This window comes from Erpetoichthys calabaricus, chromosome 12 (assembly GCF_900747795.2).
Source record: "Erpetoichthys calabaricus chromosome 12, fErpCal1.3, whole genome shotgun sequence".
NCBI classification, from domain to species: Eukaryota; Metazoa; Chordata; class Cladistia; order Polypteriformes; family Polypteridae; genus Erpetoichthys; species Erpetoichthys calabaricus.
Window position 1 is genome coordinate 11,857,252 of NC_041405.2, and position 18,465 is coordinate 11,875,716.

Below are 18,465 nucleotides of genomic sequence, written 5' to 3' on the forward strand. Positions count from 1 at the left end.
TTGGTGTGTGTGTGTGTGTGCGCCCTGCGGTGGGCTGGCGCCCTGCCCGGGGTTTGTTTCCTTCCTTGTACCCTGTGCTGGCTGGGATTGGCTCCAGCAGACTTGTGTTACCCTGTAGTTAGGATATAGCAGGTTGGATAATGGATGGATGGATACTTAATGACACCTTGAATATAATATGAGCAGTAGTTCATGTTGGGGAGTTTAAATAAAGTTTATTGATTTATATAAATAAAGGAAGGAGAAGCAATAAGGGGGCAATAATAATAATTTAAAAAATGGTAGAAGGGAATGGTATTAGTCCACAAACTTAAAATCCCACCGCTGCCACCAGTGTAAGAGCGGGTGTAGAGAGTCCGCTATTCTGTTACCAAAATTCGGCATCAGTTCTTTTTGGCTTATGGGTGACCTTGGTAGCATAGCAGAGTCCTTGATGTGTGGGAAGTCATCACAGTTTGTGGACTACTTGACAATTGTATTTTTATTTATTTTATAACACAACAGTGGAGATACAGTACTGAGCTACCCAAGAACAGTTCTCTTCCCTTCTACCTTTTTTTTATTATTCCCCCTAATTGCTCCTCCTTCCTTTATTTATGTAAATCAATAAACTTTATTTAAACACCCCAACATGAACTACTGCTTACAATATTGATAGACATCATGCATTCACAAATTAAGGTTCTAAAGGATCATAACTCCCATAGCGCATACACATACACACTTGGTTCTTACATAAAATTTAGTATTAGTCAAAAGTCCACTTCTGTAGCCTGATTTACATCTTGCCTGAAGAAGAGGCCTGAGTTGCCTTGAAAGTTTGCATATTGTAATCTTTTTAGTTAGACAATAAAAGGTGTAATTTTGCTTGACTCCTCACTGCCTACTTTGAAAAAATCTATGAACTTGACCTCACCGATTTACAATATTCAACATTTTTAAACTAAACAATTTTTCAAAATAGTGGCTGAGTACTCCTGAACAAATCACTTAAGTGTTAAAATTGCCAAATTTCCTTGATCTATCTATCTATCTATCTATCTATCTATCTATCTATCTATCTATCTATCTATCTATCTATCTATCTAAGCTTCTCTGCTGCTTTTGTCTTTAAAAAGCAGAGGCATTTACATCCAAAATGCTAGACGAGAATTTCTTGTAGTGATCTTCCTGAATGGGCGGCACGGTGGCGCAGTGGGTAGCGCTGCTGCCTCGCAGTTGGGAGATCTGGGGACCTGGGTTCGCTTCCCGGGTCCTCCCTGCGTGGAGTTTCCATGTTCTCCCCGTGTCTGCGTGGGTTTCCTCCGGGCGCTCTGGTTTCCTCCCACAGTCCAAAGACATGCTGGTTAGGTGGATTGGCGATTCTAAATTGGCCTTGGTGTGTGGGTGTGTTTGTGTGTGTCCTGCGGTGGGTTGGCACCCTGCCCAGGATTGGTTCCTGCCTTGTGCCCTGTGTTGGCTGGGATTGGCTCCAGCAGACCCCCGTGACCCTGTGTTCGGATTCAGCGGATTGGAAAATGGATGGATGGATGGATACTAACAGATCAAGAAAACCTGAACCCCTGTGTTTAAATCATAAACCTATAGGTATTTTAGAAATCTGTTACCATCTTTTCATGGTTTAATTATGCAATCTGTTGTGGATTTAGATAAATGAAAAGGTTCTTTCTGGAATTATTTTCTGATTATTTTGAGTAGCCAAAAATTAGTTCCCTTATAGCAGGGGTCCTCCATCACAGTCCTGGAGGGTCGCAGTGGCTGCAGGTTTTTGTTCAAACCCGGTTGCTTAATTAGAAAGCAATTCTTGCCAATAATTTAATTTCATGGCTTGTTAGTTCTTTAACTCTGCCATGTCAGCTCATTCTCATATCCTAGATTTTTTTTCCTTTCTAAGGATATCATCCAAATGATTTGAAGTGTAAAAAGAATGAGTAATTCTCAGTCCTTCACTTTTTTCTCTTCACTTTCCTTCCAAGTATTTAATTAAACCCAATAGTGTGTGATAAATACAGACACGTGTAAATGGTAACAAGCTAAATGGAGAAATGCTGGTCTCTTTTGTCATTTGCATGCTATCGCTAACTAGGAGCCATTAAAAACCAAGCAAACAGCTGTTTAAGACTAAAATAAGCAATAAGGGTTCAAAATCTTAATGAGTGAGACAACTAAAGTGAAGCAGAAGTGTTACTTGAGCAATAAGTGCTTCTTATTAAGTAATTGAGTTGGAGCAAAAACCTGCAGCCACTGTGGCCCTCCAGGACTGTGATTGAGGACCCCTGCCTTATAGCATCACTCTGAAGTGGGATAGTGGTAAAGGCTTTGACTTCATACCCTGCTGCTGACAGTGTGTCACCTGCCTGTGCCCCAATAGGAAAAAGAAATGTAATTAATTGTACCTGAAATATTATAAGGCTACTTGGATAAAGAAAACAGCCACTTCATAGATGTAAACCACATTGGCACGTTTATTTTAAGAGTATGAAGGGCCGCCTGTGGCTGCAGATGTTTGTTCCAACAAGGTTCACAATCACTGATTCTTTTTTTTTTTTTTTTACCTTTAATTAATCTAATTGTTTAATTATTGGTCCTTTTTAAATGTATTCACTTTTTCACTTCTCATTTATTCAATTTATTATTTTCATTCAGAAAGGTATTGTGTTAAGACATTTTTCTAATGAAATTTTTAATTCAAACTTTCCTTTTTGTCTGTGGAATTTGCTCCGTTAATTATAACCAGACTTTAACAATCAATAACTAGCAGAGCAGACACCAAAGCAAGCGACACTGTAAATGTGCTGCACCTGCTTTGGTGTTAATGACTTGTGTGCTTAATTTTTTAAAAATGACTTAAATACGGAAAAAAATGAGTGTAAATTTCTACCTCACTCCATAGAAACTTAGCTCAAGTGGTTAGTAATTTCTGGAAAGATATATAATAAATAAATAGTGTAGTGAAAGCTGGCTGAATTAACAGAGGAGTTTAAATTAAAAGAAGACATTGGTTGAGTTGAAGGATAACCGGCATTTTTGTTTTGATTTATTTTCCTCCCCATTATTGTTAACTGACCACAATTCAACATTTAAATAACAGACAGATAGGTTCTATTTTTTGTTAATCATCTTCAATCTACTCTGTTTTCTTACCTTTTCAAACAAATCTGTGTCTTTATTCTTTCTGTAATAAATGTAAAATTTGTGCAACTATTTAAGAAATTCATTGACTGATAACTTACTGATGTAAAATGGAATTTAAGTAAGTTAACTAGACTTTTTAAAGCCAACAGTTCTATGATGAATCGTCACTACTTACCTAATAACGTTATTAAAAAGTAAAAGGTGAAGGCTTTTATTTGACATCTTACTGTGAGGTGCAGCATGTTGTCGTCCTATGCATATAAACTTCCTCAAGAATCTCAGAAAGTCCAAGAACGTCGCACACTTTGATATTCATTATTGGCAACTCACCATAGAAGACTGGACAGTGAGCTGCAGCAGATACCGATAATTAAGAACTTGTAAGCACATTACAGCGTTTATCTTTGGATGTGACACCGTAAAATGTACACAACTGCACCTTCAGTATAGCCTACGAGAGATTTTCGAGGTTTACTCTGATTTCGAATAGCTCTTGTGTAATCTCGGGAAGCGCCGACACGTTTTAAGACGCGCAACTTAAACAAACCCTTATTGATATCAAATGAAAAGAACAGAGAAATAGAAACGAAAATGAAAGTTAAACGAAGTAAAACAAAAAAAAAACTTTTTATATTAAAAAAGTGCATTCAAAATGGCAAACGCTTCTCAAAGGCAATGCATTTAAACGTAATTATTTAAAAACATATTTTATTTCGCAGGTTTTCAAAATTGGTTTGTGCTAAACAACACTGAGAAAAAGTAACCAAATTGAATTTGTTCATCAGCATATTCGTTTTATTTTTCATAGTTAATGACATTAGAAAAAAAAAATTAAAAATTAATTTGTTACTGTCTTTCACCTGGCAAAGTTAAACACAAAATGCAAATACAAATGCAAAAATATGAGCAGCAAGGCAGATTTGTAAAACAAATTAAAAAGCATAATTAACCAATGCACTTCATCTATCTATCTATCTATCTATCTATCTATCTATCTATCTATCTATCTATCTGTACACCTTAAGCATGGGAAAAGCACTATAAAAATAAAATGTATTATTATTATTATTATTATTATTATTATTATTATTATTATTTTTGTTTTGTAGCTCTCCCACCAAAAATAACTGCCACGTTACCTATGACATAAGATGAAATTTCATTGGTCGGATCCACATTAAACACCTCCCAATACATTTTAATAACCAATGGGTCCAATGAAACAATTATTATTTATAATTGTTACACTATTTCAAAGTAATGATTTGTAAACACTCACTCTTTTTTATTAATCATTTGAATGCAACCACCATGTAAGCACTTTACACAATCATGGATAGAAAACAACAAACAAACAAACAAAAAAAACATAAAACACATTTATTTAAACACACCGCTTATGGGATATTATCAAAGTTCAACTTAACTAAATTTGTCTGAGTTACAGCACAAGTAAGGTTCACACATAGAAATCAACAATAAATATATATATCTATTAAAAAAAAATCGTTGGCGCGCTTAGCTGGAGCTCATATGCAGTACATAACTTCACGTGTACTCACGGTGTCCTTCCAGAACTTTTCCCCGCACTTCTCATTTTCCTCCGTGGTTAAACACAGGAATCTCACAGCTCCGTCTGGGATGACGCCAGCAGCTTCGTCTTGATGCGGAATTTATTTGCGTTCCCTGATTAGTTGTTGCCTTCTGTGATATTTCTGACAGTGCTTATTTGCATTTTCTCTTTCTGGGATAAATCATGTCAGACGTATTGCGTGCCCAGCTATGCCTCTATGAAATGTGGCTGTGGCGGTCCTCCAAAAAGTCCTTATCGCCGAGCTCTGTAAAGCTTCAAGCGAGATCGCCTTTACCTCTTCGGCAAGTGAGGCAAGAACCTGCTGGGCACGAAAGTGTCCTTCCCGCTTTCCCGCGGCTCCGAAAGCCGCGCCCGCACTTAGCGTCAAGTAAACACTTCTGAGTTTACTATTATACCCAACTAGGAGGGTGCTACATTATTATTATTATTATTATTATTATTATTATTATTATTATTATTATTATTATTATTATTATTAGTCTAGTATGGCTGTTTACTTGTCTTCTATCTATCTATCTATCTATCTATCTATCTATCTATCTATCTATCTATCTATCTATCTATCTATCTATCTATTGCAAGTGTGGAAGCAGATGGAGTGACATCCTGGCTGGGATTGAGAACAATCAGCAGTTTGTCCCAATATGTGCAAGAGGTGGCAGTGCTCTTCTGATAGGGGCCCAGTCTGGACACCCACAGGATTACCTGGAACTTGTAGTGTGAATGAACAGTCCTGTCTCTGGGTTCCACAATGGGGCATTATGAAGACTGGATATCCCTAATATGGGGAACTCTTATATGACCTGGAAGTGTTTCCTTTAAGCAATGCTATGAGCACCGGAAGTACTCCTGGATCCAGCATTAAAGAGGACACTTCTGCTACCTCTGGATCAGAATTGGGAGAAGGTGGATGAGGCTCACAGAGGTTGTAGTGGAAGGAGACAGAGGTGCTTGTTCTTTCATTTATATTGTGTTTGACTGCATTTTGGTATGATTATAAAATAAACATTATTTTATTTTACCCTTGAAATTATGTTTTGTTGGTGTCTGGTGGTTGGAACTATCTATCTATCTATCTATCTATCTATCTATCTATCTATCTATCTATCTATCTATCTATCTATCTATCTATCTATCTATCTATCTATCTATCTATCTATCTATCTATCTATCTATCATCTGTTACCTGAAAGCCATTTGATTGCAAACATCATGTGCTACCATTTCAATTTAGGCAGTGCTGGTGGCTAGAAGGCTCTCAGATTACTTAGCATTTAAATCTATATGATTGTATTTGATCAGATAATTAGAACATTAGAACAATCTAGATGATAACAGGCCATTAAGCCCAACAAAGCTCACCAGTCCTATCCACTTAATTTTTCCAAAAAAATGTCAAGTCGAGTTTTGAAAGTCCCTGAAGTCTTACTGTTTACCACACTACTTGGTCACTTATTCCAATTGTCTATCGTTCTTTGTGTAAAGAAAAACTTCATGTTTGTGCGAAATTTACCCTTAACAAGTTTCCAACTGTGTCCGTGTGTTGTTGATGAACTCATTTTAAAATAACAGTCTCGATCCACTGGACTAATTCCCTTCATAATTTTAAACACTTCAGTCATGTCACCTCTTAATCTCCTTTTGCTTAAACTGTAAAGGCTCAGCTCTTTTAATCTTTCCTCATAATTCATCGCCTGTATCCCTGGAATTAGCCTAATCGCTTTTCTCTGGACTTTCTCTTGTGCTGCTATGTCCTTTTTATAGCCTGGAAACGAAAACCGCACACAGGACTCCATATGAGGCCTCACCAGTGCATTATAAAGGTTGAGCAGAACCTCCTGTGACTTGTACTCCACACATTGTGCTATATAACCTAACATTCTGTTTACCTTCCTAATGGTTTCTGAACACTGTCAGGAAGTTGATAGCTTAGAGTCCACAATGACTCCTAAATCCTTCTCATTGTATATACAATGTTACAATGATCTGATGCCAATTGAGAAAGAAAAATCAGGCACCAGCATCCAGTTGTACGGAAGCCGAGAGAGGACATGCTATATCGTTTTTTTTTTTTAAATTGTTTTCACGAGATAACGGAATAATTTTATCGAGATCTCGAGAAAACGAACTTTGTTTTCTCGAGATAACGGAATAATTTTATCGCCATCTCGAAGAAACTAAACTTAACCTTTGCTCCTGGCGGGCTTGCTATCATAAATCACAGTATCTGATGACAACGATAGTAACTTGAAACCTCCTGTGATACATACAGAAATGTAAGTCTATTTGCATCATGCAATTTTGCAAAGTAATTAGATGAACTGTTGCATGCCTGCTTTGGTTTGCATTTTGACAAACTGCAGCAGCCAACAGAGACTGCGTTTTTATTCATTCAGCCACACCATGGATCCGTTCATCATTGCACTTAAAGAAAGAGGGATACCGGAGGAGAACCTACACCAAATGGCACAAGACAAGGTCAATTTTCAAATATCTCCATACTTTACGTTCGATTTTTATTAAGTTAACTAGCTAAGTGACGGCTATACTTAAATGAATTTACCGTAAATCTATCATGGGAAATATGGTGAATAGCTCATTAAAGATTTGAACAGTGCTGAAAATCATGTGCTGAAAGTCATAATTACTGTCAGTTCCGTCTATGGACGGCAAACTGGGGCAGTAGTGCGTTCCTTCATTGAACACCATGATTTCGAATTTTAGAACACAAAGTGTCACCCGCCAGACGCATATGATGTGCGATAGCTTTTACAGTCTGGAGTCGTGATATCTCAAAGGCTGCAAAGAATTTTGAAAAAAACATTAGATGGAAATTATATTGTCTCAACATTCTCTAAGTTTGCTTCTTATGGGAGGAAAAAAGTCGAACAAAAGTTCAAATCTCTACAAAACGGTGAGTGATACAGAACAAAATGCATATGCAGCCCAAGCTAGGATATGTGAAAGATCCCTGGAAAGGTTTGTCAGGCAAAGCTTGACAGCTGTATGAGAGGAATGATAAAGACATTTTATATAAAGATAATGTTATTATTATTATTATTATTATTATTATTATTATTATTATTATTATTAATAACAATAATAAAAATAAAGTCATCATATGTATTATTTGATTAATGATCCTTTTCAGTCAACTATATCTGAAGTAGCATATACGACCAATAGATATTATCAGCCCCTTTCCATCTATCTTCCCTGGTGCTGCTCTTCACCTTTATTGTTCTAACTTTTGCCTGGATGTAAGCAGATAATCTGTATATTTCTGCAGTCATTCACATCAGCAATGGAGACAAGCCACCTACTTAAATCACAACCACGTAGGCTTCACCACATGTAAACGTGTGATATGCCTCACAATCAGAATATAAAAAATATAGGAAAAAGGCAGACAACAGACAACAAAGAGTATGTTAAAAATCTGTAGTCAGATTCCTGGTGTCATATGAAAAAATAACAAAGAACCTGTACCAGAAAGCAAAGTGTGTAGAAGGCACAAACAATACCTTCTACAAGCAAATCATCAGCTGTTCAGCATGGTGTGGGTTCTGTTATGACTTAGGTGTGTATAACTGCCAATGGAACTGGTATCCTTGTGTTCATTGATGCCACTGCTGAGCACAGCAGCACAATAAATTACTTCAATGTTTATCTATCGTTTGAACCCCTAACACTGAGAAAGTTTTTACGAAAAGAACTGTAGCTTCCAGTTCAATTGACATTAAAATAGTTAGCTTTTGTCAATTTGTCATTGTTTAAGTTCAAATCCAGTTTGCTGGTGTGCATAGTATAAACAACAAAAACTGTGGGACTGTCCAAATATTTTCTCTAAATTGAACATGGTAGTAGGTGTTATGTATGGTACAATTTCCTTTTTATTTATTTATTTTTAAACCAGACCATGATGTCAAAAAAGAATATGGTATATGACATACACATGCCTGGCATACACAACTAGGAGTACATCTAGGTAGCTGGTGTTTTGCAGATACTGTAAGTTTCTGTTTCCTGTTGTCATAAGGCCTGCACTAAACTCCTGTTAAAGTAACCCAGTGTGATTTTGATGTAAATAAATGTTTTGGTTTATGTCCAGACTTTACAATTTATTGGTGGTATTCCTTGTACTGTACCAAGATTGCTTAGTTATTTTGATTACTCTATCAGTAGCATTCTAAGTGAAACTTTTTACCTAAATCCATGTTCCAGATGTGCATTTTGTAGGTTTTACTCAGTGTAGTTTTGCTTAGTGGAATACCACCAAACTATTATTTTATAAAATTCACATTGAATACTTTTAACTTTTGTACAATGGCTTGGTATACCTTAGGTTACTATGCTATGCAGTACATTGATTGATGCTATATATATATATATTTATATATATTCATCCATCCATCCATTGTCTCCCGCTTATCCGAGGTCGGGTCGCGGGGGCAGCAGCTTGAGCAGAGATGCCCAGACTTCCCTCTCCCCGGCCACTTCTTCTAGCTCTTCCGGGAGAATCCCAAGGCGTTCCCAGGCCAGTCGAGAGACATAGTCCCTCCAGCGTGTCCTGGGTCTTCCCCGGGGCCTCCTCCCGGTTGGACGTGCCCGGAACACCTCACCAGGGAGGCGTCCAGGAGGCATCCTGATCAGATGCCCGAGCCACCTCATCTGACTCCTCTGAATGCGGAGGAGCAGCGGCTCTACTCTGAGCCCCTCCCGGATGACTGAGCTTCTCACCCTATCTTTAAGGGAAAGCCCAGACACCCTGCGGAGGAAACTCATTTCAGCCGCTTGTATTCGCGATCTCGTTCTTTCGGTCACTACCCATAGCTCATGACCATAGGTGAGGGTAGGAACATAGATCGACTGGTAAATTGAGAGCTTCGCCTTGCGGCTCAGCTCCTTTTTCACCACGACAGACCGATGCAGAGCCCGCATTACTGCGGATGCCGCACCGATCCGCCTGTCGATCTCACGCTCAATTCTTCCCTCACTCGTGAACAAGACCCCGAGATACTTGAACTCCTCCACTTGGGGCAGGATCTCGCTACCAACCCTGAGAGGGCACTCCACCCTTTTCCGGCTGAGGACCATGGTCTCGGATTTGGAGGTGCTGATTCTCATCCCAGCCGCTTCACACTCGGCTGCGAACCGATCCAGAGAGAGCTGAAGATCACGGCCTGATGAAGCAAACAGGACAACATCATCTGCAAAAAGCAGTGACCCAATCCTGAGCCCACCAAACCGGACCCCCTCAACACCCTGGCTGCGCCTAGAAATTCTGTCCATAAAAGTTATGAACAGAATCGGTGACAAAGGGCAGCCCTGGCGGAGTCCAACTCTCACTGGAAACGGGTTCGACTTACTGCCGGCAATGCGGACCAAGCTCTGGCACCGATCGTACAGGGACTGAACAGCCCTTATCAGGGGGGCCGGTACCCCATACTCTCGGAGTACCCCCCACAGGATTCCCCGAGGGACACGGTCGAATGCCTTTTCTAAGTCCACAAAACACATGTAGACTGGTTGGGCAAACTCCCATGCACCCTCCAGGACCCTGCTAAGGGTATAGAGCTGGTCCACTGTTCCGCGACCAGGACGAAAACCACACTGTTCCTCCTGAATCCGAGGCTCGACTATCCGACGGACCCTCCTCTCCAGGACCCCTGAATAGACTTTTCCAGGGAGGCTGAGGAGTGTGATCCCTCTGTAGTTGGAACACACCCTCCGATCCCCCTTCTTAAAGAGGGGGACCACCACCCCGGTCTGCCAATCCAGAGGCACTGTCCCTGATGTCCATGCGATGTTGCAGAGGCGTGTCAGCCAAGACAGTCCTACAACATCCAGAGCCTTGAGGAACTCCGGGCGTATCTCATCCACCCCCGGGGCCCTGCCACCAAGGAGTTTTTTGACCACCTCGGTGACCTCAGTCCCAGAGATGGGGGAGCCCACCTCTGAGTCCCCAGGCTCTGCTTCCTCATTGGAAGGCATGTTAATGGGATTGAGGAGGTCTTCGAAGTATTCCCCCCACCGACCCACAACGTCCCGAGTCGAGGTCAGCAGCGCACCATCCCCACCATATACAGTGTTGACACTGCACTGCTTCCCCTTCCTGAGACGCCGGATGGTGGACCAGAATCTCCTCGAAGCCGTCCGAAAGTCATTCTCCATGGCCTCCCCAAACTCCTCCCACGCCCGAGTTTTTGCCTCAGCAACCACCAAAGCCGCATTCCGCTTGGCCTGCCGGTACCTATCAGCTGCCTCCGGGGTCCCACAGGACAAAAGGGTCCTGTAGGACTCCTTCTTCAGCTTGACGGCATCCTTCACCGCCGGTGTCCACCAGCGGGTTCGGGGATTGCCGCCACGACAGGCACCGACCACCTTACGGCCACAGCTCCGGTCAGCTGCCTCAACAATAGAGGCACGGAACATGGCCCATTCGGACTCAATGTCCCCCACCTCCCTCGGGATGTGGTCGAAGTTCTGCCGGAGGTGGGAGTTGAAGCTACTTCTGACAGGGGGCTCTGCCAGACGTTCCCAGCAGACCCTCACAACACGTTTGGGCCTACCACGCCTGACCGGCATCCTCCCCCACCATCGAAGCCAACTCACCACCAGGTGGTGATCAGTTGACAGCTCCACCCCTCTCTTCACCCGAGTGTCCAAGACATGTGGCCGCAAGTCCGACGATACGACCACAAAGTCGATCATCGAACTGAGGCCTAGGGTGTCCTGGTGCCAAGTGCACATATGAACACCCCTATGCTTGAACATGGTGTTCGTTATGGACAATCCGTGACGAGCACAGAAGTCCAATATATATATATATATACTTTTTTCTTTGGACAGGTGGACCTGGATGTTGTCAGATTGATGGATGATGACACACTTTCAAAATATATTCCTCATTTTGGAGACCGTGTATATGCAAGAAATTGGACAGATTCATCTTCAGCAGCTTCAAACAATGAGGAAAGGAAAAGGAAACTCATAGAACGTCTGCGATCAAAAATGAAACTTCCAAGCTTGCACCCATCAACAGCAGGTTCACAAAGTAATCCTCGCCGAGCAGTTGGTAAAGGGAACAAGAATGCTGAACGAAAAACAAGAAAAATAGAACTGGGTTGGATGGTGTATCAAAATGGTAACTTTAAACAAGTTAGATGACCAACTGGTGGGGGCACAAGAGAGCTCATTGTCAGTAAAGATGATACTGTGAACAAAATTTTAGAAGATGGGAAGCAAATATTCTTTCCTAAGGGGAAATCATCTAAAGGAAGAGTTGAAGACTTTGACTTCTCTTTATGTATTATGGGCTCAGAGGAGCAGTTACTGTAGATGCAACTCTCACAGTTGGCAGGTTGTATGATACAACTTATCATAAATTACTCAGGTTATACATTTGTTCAAAACCCAAAAAAAGTAATGATTCAGCAAAACAGGCCAAATCACCTGAGAGATTTGAGACAGCATTGGCACCCGCCCAGCAGGATCTATCTCCCATATCTTCCTCCCATAGCTCCCATAGGCCTTTTACTTCCAGTCCATTAATGACTGCAATTTTACCATCTGTTACCACCACTTCAACATTTGATCAAGAAGTTATTTTCCTTGGTGATGATGGAAACTTGTCCTTGGATGTTCTTTGTGACACTTTGATTTATCAACCTGCCCCTGAACAACAGGAATCAGAAAATGATATTGAAGTGATTGAAGACAAAGAAAATCAGAAAGATGAATCTACTTTTGAGCAAGTAGTTTCCAGCTCTGCTGGTGATAACACAGATTGCAGAATATTGCATAATATGATAGAGATTGTTGGTGAACCTGTAACTGAAGTGCAACCTTCCGAACATACACCCACAAATAGCAACTCAGTTGCTTCATCCGAGAGCCCATCATCAGTACCTGATGTCATAAATCCAGAAGTAATGTCAAACCATGCCTCCCCAAATACTTCATCTGCATCTTTCTATGACAATACTGAGAATATAGCTGAGAAGCAAACCATTTCTGTTCGCAAAGTTCATTGTGTGTCTGACATGATTCAGACATTTTCAGATGAGAACATACTATATGCTAATATAACATTTGAGCGTGTGCTGGAAAATGGACAGTTGAAGAATGGAGTTGGGCATGGGCTTGTTATGGACTGTCTTACTGACTTCTGGGGCACTTTTTATGAAACAAGAACGTGTGGAGCCACATATAAAATCCCCACTTTGCATCACGCTTATCAAGAACTAGAGTGGAAAGCTGTTGCCCGAATGTTGGCCTTTGGGTGGCAGAGATTTCAATACTTACCTGTTCAGCTTGCTCCACCATTTCTTTATGAAGCTCTTTCCATATCTTCTTATACCTGCAATCTAATGGAGGCATTTTTCAACTACATTAGCCCCACTGAGAAGGATGCACTGACAGAGGCTTTGAGTGATTTCAGTCAAGCTGATTTGGAAGAGATTCTTACCATTCTGAGCAGTCATAACTGTACCTCTCTGCCAACAAAAGAAAACTTGCTGACCTTGTTAAAAGAAATCGCACACAAGGAGATGGTCCAAGAGCCAGCATTTATAATAAAGTGCTGGCAGCCAGTCCTGAAAGCTATAGAAGAGTCTTTGAGTGGGAAGACACTGGAAAAGATTCTAGATGATCTTCAACCAAAGCCAAGAAACATCACAAAATTCATCCAGTTTCCAAAGTCAATGTCACCAATTGAGAGGACCACATCTCTTCACCTTCTAAGATTTGTCAGAGAGATTGATCAGAAGGAGATTGGACTGTTCCTTAGGTTTTGCACAGGGTCTGATCTTTTTCTGTCAAAGACCATTAATGTTACATTTAAGGACATGTCTGAATTTACTAGACGGCCAGTAGCCCATACTTGCAGTTGTGCCCTGGAGCTAGCATGCAACTACAGCAGTTTCTCAGAATTCAGGTCAGAGTTTCTGTCTGTGTTAAAAATTGGAATATGGGTCATGGATATGGTATAAAAAATTTGTGATCAATTGAAGACATCAGAATGGCCACGTGATAAGATACTGCGGGGATGCAGGCCTATACATCAAATAAGGAGCACAATTATGCATTGCACTGTGCTACAGGTGTCTGAAATACAATTAACATACTGCTCCAAATGTTTTATAGTGGTTGCTGTCTTCCTGAAGTTCTGTTTACACAAATCAGTTACATATGTATTCTGTTTTTTTGTCATCACAACATGGTTCCCTCAACAAGAGCCAAACTACTAAATGTTTTTCTTCATAGTTCAACATAATGCTCTTTAATGCATTACTTTGTTACATATTGCATTTTGTTACCTTTACAGATCAAGCAAGTTGTTTTGTTTAATACACAAAAGTTATTGTAGAACAACATAAATGATGTAATTATTAAGTATTAATAAAAAAATTTATCACAAAGATCACATGGATTTTGCCCATCTAATTTGCATTTGTATTTCCGTTGCTTGATGTTTGAATTTTGTGCAAATTTTTTTTTCCAGAGGAACTGTTGGAAAATGAGTTTTAGTTTTTTTTAATGTACATTCATGTTTCACATTTAACAGCTTTTCTTTTTTGCAGGTCTATTGTGTGATATGATGTCATGTAATGAGGAAAACAAGCTCTGAGGAGAAAATATTTTTCTAGTGCAGACCCCCGTGACCCTGTGTTCGGATTCAGCGGGTTGGAAAATGGATGGATGGATATTTTTCTAGTTTTATATTTGCATTTTATTATTTTTTATTACAAAAAAATAAATACTTAATCTACGGACATCTTACTTCCCCAAATAATAGAGTAAGAGTATATTGATTTCAAATATTAGTTTTCAGATTTAAATATGTTAAAAATTCTATGCCTTAACCTCCAAACTGCTTCCAATGACCAGATTGTTTAGTAGTGTAGATATGTATTTACATGCTGATTGAGTGATGGGGCACTACAAAGAAAACAAAAAGAGGAGGAAGAAGAGTGAAGTTAAAAAAAAATTAAGTAAAATAACTTATTTCTGCACTTTGGGCATGCTGCTGACATTCACGCAGATGTCTGAAAGAGAAGGTTGCTGCAAATTCAGCTCCTCCTCCATTCAGCCATCAGCAGAAGGGAAAACAGAAAATAGTATTTGTGTTTTATTGTGTTATAAGATCACCTGTGGCATGCACCTAACGCAAAATGTACTAACTAAAGTTTTAGGTTTTTTTCTTGGGGGATAGGAAGAAAGTCAATACCAGCTATGTATCTGTTACCTGTAACCTCTTGCCTGTTACCTTCATTGTCAACTCTACAGGCCACCATGGCAGGCTGCTTTGCTGAACCTTTAATTCAACTCAACTTACCACCAATACAAGGCTTCCAAGAAGTGTCCTTTGTACCCTTAAAGGACTATTGCTAAGGAATGATCAATCGAAGCATTGAGCTTGCTAATAGCAATTGGACAAAGACACTGATTTAAGCTTTTATTTAAAAATTATTTATTTCCATAATGACAGCAGATAAAAAATGTTTATTTGTATAATAACTAATGACAACAAATAAAAACAAGTATAAGTAATACAAAGATTATACAATCTGGTTGGGTTCATGCCTATCTTCATTCAGTCCCAGATGTCAGTTTCTAGATGGTCCAGTTTCTTATTTATTAATTACATATCCTTAAGTAAAAAGTTAAAATAAAGATTTCTTGCTGGAGATTGAGCTCCTTTACATGTGTCCAGCAGCTATGCAAATAGCAAGCTTCATTTAAATGTCCATGGCTCCTCTCAAAATGTCCATAGTTGCAAATGAGTTGGGCTCTTTACAAAAAGTGTCAGAAAGCAACTGAATTAAATGCTCATTTTTTGCCACAAACTGGCAAATGAACTAAAGCAGAATTCAGAACTTTTTCTGAAAAGAGTTATAATAAAAGACACCACCGCAATCCCACACACTCAAATAAACATTTACACCTGGCTTTCATTCCACTACCACAGTTATCACACAAGCCAAGTTTGATTCCTAAAAGTTACTTGAACCTGCAAACAGGCTGGCTATACAAATCATTCTGAGGTCCTGTTTCACGTTTCAGCTTTCCCAAAATACACTACACTTAAGTTCAGCACAACAAAAATTTCAAGGTTAGGTCATTTACCTGAAATCTATCAATAGAAAAGGTTAAACCATAGTAGCAAAACAAACAAGCAAAAAAGTCTAAAGGAAACATACACACTCAAAGGAAACAGACATAAATAAAACAGTGAGTATAAGATCCTTTATGGACATATTATTACATATGTTGGTGTGAGTACATCAGGGGGTTCTGACTATTCTGGTTCTGACAATATTTCTCTTACCAAAGGCCTAAGTTCTCTGTACAGCCTAGTAGCCTCAACAGCAGTATAACTAGCTTCAAGATGGTGTTCCTCCATTAGCAAAACACAGAGTTCATGAAGATCTGGATCACAGGGAATACCAGTTTTCCAAATGCAAACACCCTCTTCTACAATTATATCAAGTCTGTCATAGTCAACTGGATGGAGGTAGTCCTGTGCTTGGTAAAGTTCTGGTGCTTGGTACATGAGAAAAGGTCTGCAGTGAAATAAATCACGACCACTCCCACCTGGCCTGATCCGATGGTTGTTCCACATTCTGACCACAGTATCTAACTCCCTCTGCAAAGAATATTCAGATTACTCAAATGTGTTACTAAACTTCTCACCACAACCCCAATACACAGGCGCACATATAGACACAGGTAGGAATTACTGTCCCCCTGAAAGAATATTGCTCTGGGCTGCCATATACATACATATATATATATATATATATATATATATATATATATATATATATATATATGCATATACATATACATATACAGTATCTATACACACACACAACATTATATTAATTTAGGGCTTGAAATTCATCTTTGAAATTAGGGGGGATCCTCCCTTAAATTAAACTCAAGGAGGAATTTCAGACTTGCTGGAGTGAATGAAATTGTGTTGATGGGTCAAAATTCCAAAGATTAAAGATCACTCTGATATTAATATTTTAGACATTTTATAAAATCACATCTTATTCTTAATGATGTTTAGAATTGTTTATACAACTTTGTGTAGATGGAGAAACCTGAAAGTCTTTCAAATAGGTTGTTATTCCAGTTATTTTAACTTTAAATAAATGATTGTTTAATTTTGCATGTAAAGATTACACTCATATTCAGACAAAAAACAGACATGCAAAGGAAAATCGCTTAAGTAATATAAAAAATTTAGAGAATGTAAAATACATTATGCAAAAGGAAATAAGTATTCCTTAATTTTTGTATCTATTGTTTTTCCTATCATAATATTATTTTCCATAGGTCTTAGACAGTTTAGTAGTCAACATAAGGGTGTAAGTGTGAATGCTGTTAATTTATGAAATTTTCAATTGTAAAAATGAAAAGCTAATATACCCCCAGCTTGGGTGGTACCACAGCACATATTAATTAGCACTGCCACAGATTCAGCATGCTTGTTTCAAATCCAGCACCTGATTGTGTGTGTGGATTCATATGTTCTCCCTATGTCTCTGTGCTTTTTTTTCTGGGTACTCCAGTTTTCCTTCCACACTCTCGAACCCATGCTAGTTTGGTTACTAGCATGGCTGTGATGTACCAGTATACCCTGTCCAGACCCTGTCTTGAGCACAGTTCTAACATTATAGGCTCTTGCTGTCTGCTCCTCTGAACTGGAGTAACCTGAGAATGACTAGGACTATAAGTCGGCCAGTGTACACATTTACTTTGAAACTGCCATGAACTGTTGCCAAAACCAAAAGTCACTTCTAAAAGATCATAAAATAATGAAAATTTGAATTGTGCTATCATAGGGTAATGCGTTCTACAAATTCATTTATAGGCTGAAATGTCTTTCTTTCCAGAGTTTGATGGCAACCTTAAACAGGGGTATATTTAACAGACGCTTTTTCAACGTTGTCTTTGAGTAGGCCTACTGTTCATCATTGTGTCACAGCAGTCAGTTCGTCATATAAAAAGGAAGGAAGCTGATTAAGGACTCATTAAAATAATCCAAGTTAATTTCCTGAAATGTACTGATTTTAGTGCAAGAATGTACTTCAGACTGATTTTCGCATTTAAGTAAATAAAGTTTAGTCAAGTGTTTTCTAAAGCGCAGTTTAAACATACGGCTATACGCGCACCACAAGTCTTAGACTTGGCGCACTTGAACAGGTGTACTAAACAGTTGATCAAATTGAGGAATTCAGCAGCTGCATGATGCATGATGCATGCATGAGAACTTAAGAAAACGTAAAGTGTAAAAAAAATTAAATCCCTACATAAATTAGGTACAATTACTTAACAATAATTTTACAAAGACGTTGAGATCGCTTACAAAATAATGTGCGGAATAGCTTACTCGCAATTCCACGCTGAATTTCAAGCCCAGTGTAATTTTATTCACTGGAATGTTCGTGGGTTCCCATCCAGCTGTGAACCCTTACAATCATCACCACCTTTCACATCAATAGGTATAGCTCAGCAAACACAAATATTTACCCAAAAAAGGAAATCCGCCAAGCATATACAGTATATACATTTAGGCCTAATCGGCATTGATGGACTCATGGTTAAATGGCAAAAAATGCAATTACACCAGTTCATAAAAACTAAAAATGCGTAAAGGCTACTTGTAATAGTATAGAATTCATATGTACTTGACTATGGTGTGCATGTCCGTGTGTGTGCGT

At 39.2% G+C, this 18,465-nt stretch overlaps 1 protein-coding gene across 4 annotated transcripts in view; it reads right to left on the reverse strand.

Annotated features, from left to right (window-relative positions):
* LOC114661868 (uncharacterized) overlaps positions 1–3,578 on the reverse strand; it is a 90,625-nt gene extending 87,047 nt beyond the window's left edge. For all 4 annotated transcript variants that reach the window (XM_051934564.1, XM_051934563.1, XM_051934565.1 and 1 more), the window contains exon 1: positions 3,307–3,578. The gene's annotated coding sequence lies outside the window, so the exon portion shown is untranslated. The remainder of the gene's footprint in view (positions 1–3,306) is intronic.
* Between the last annotated feature and the right edge of the window lie 14,887 nt (positions 3,579–18,465).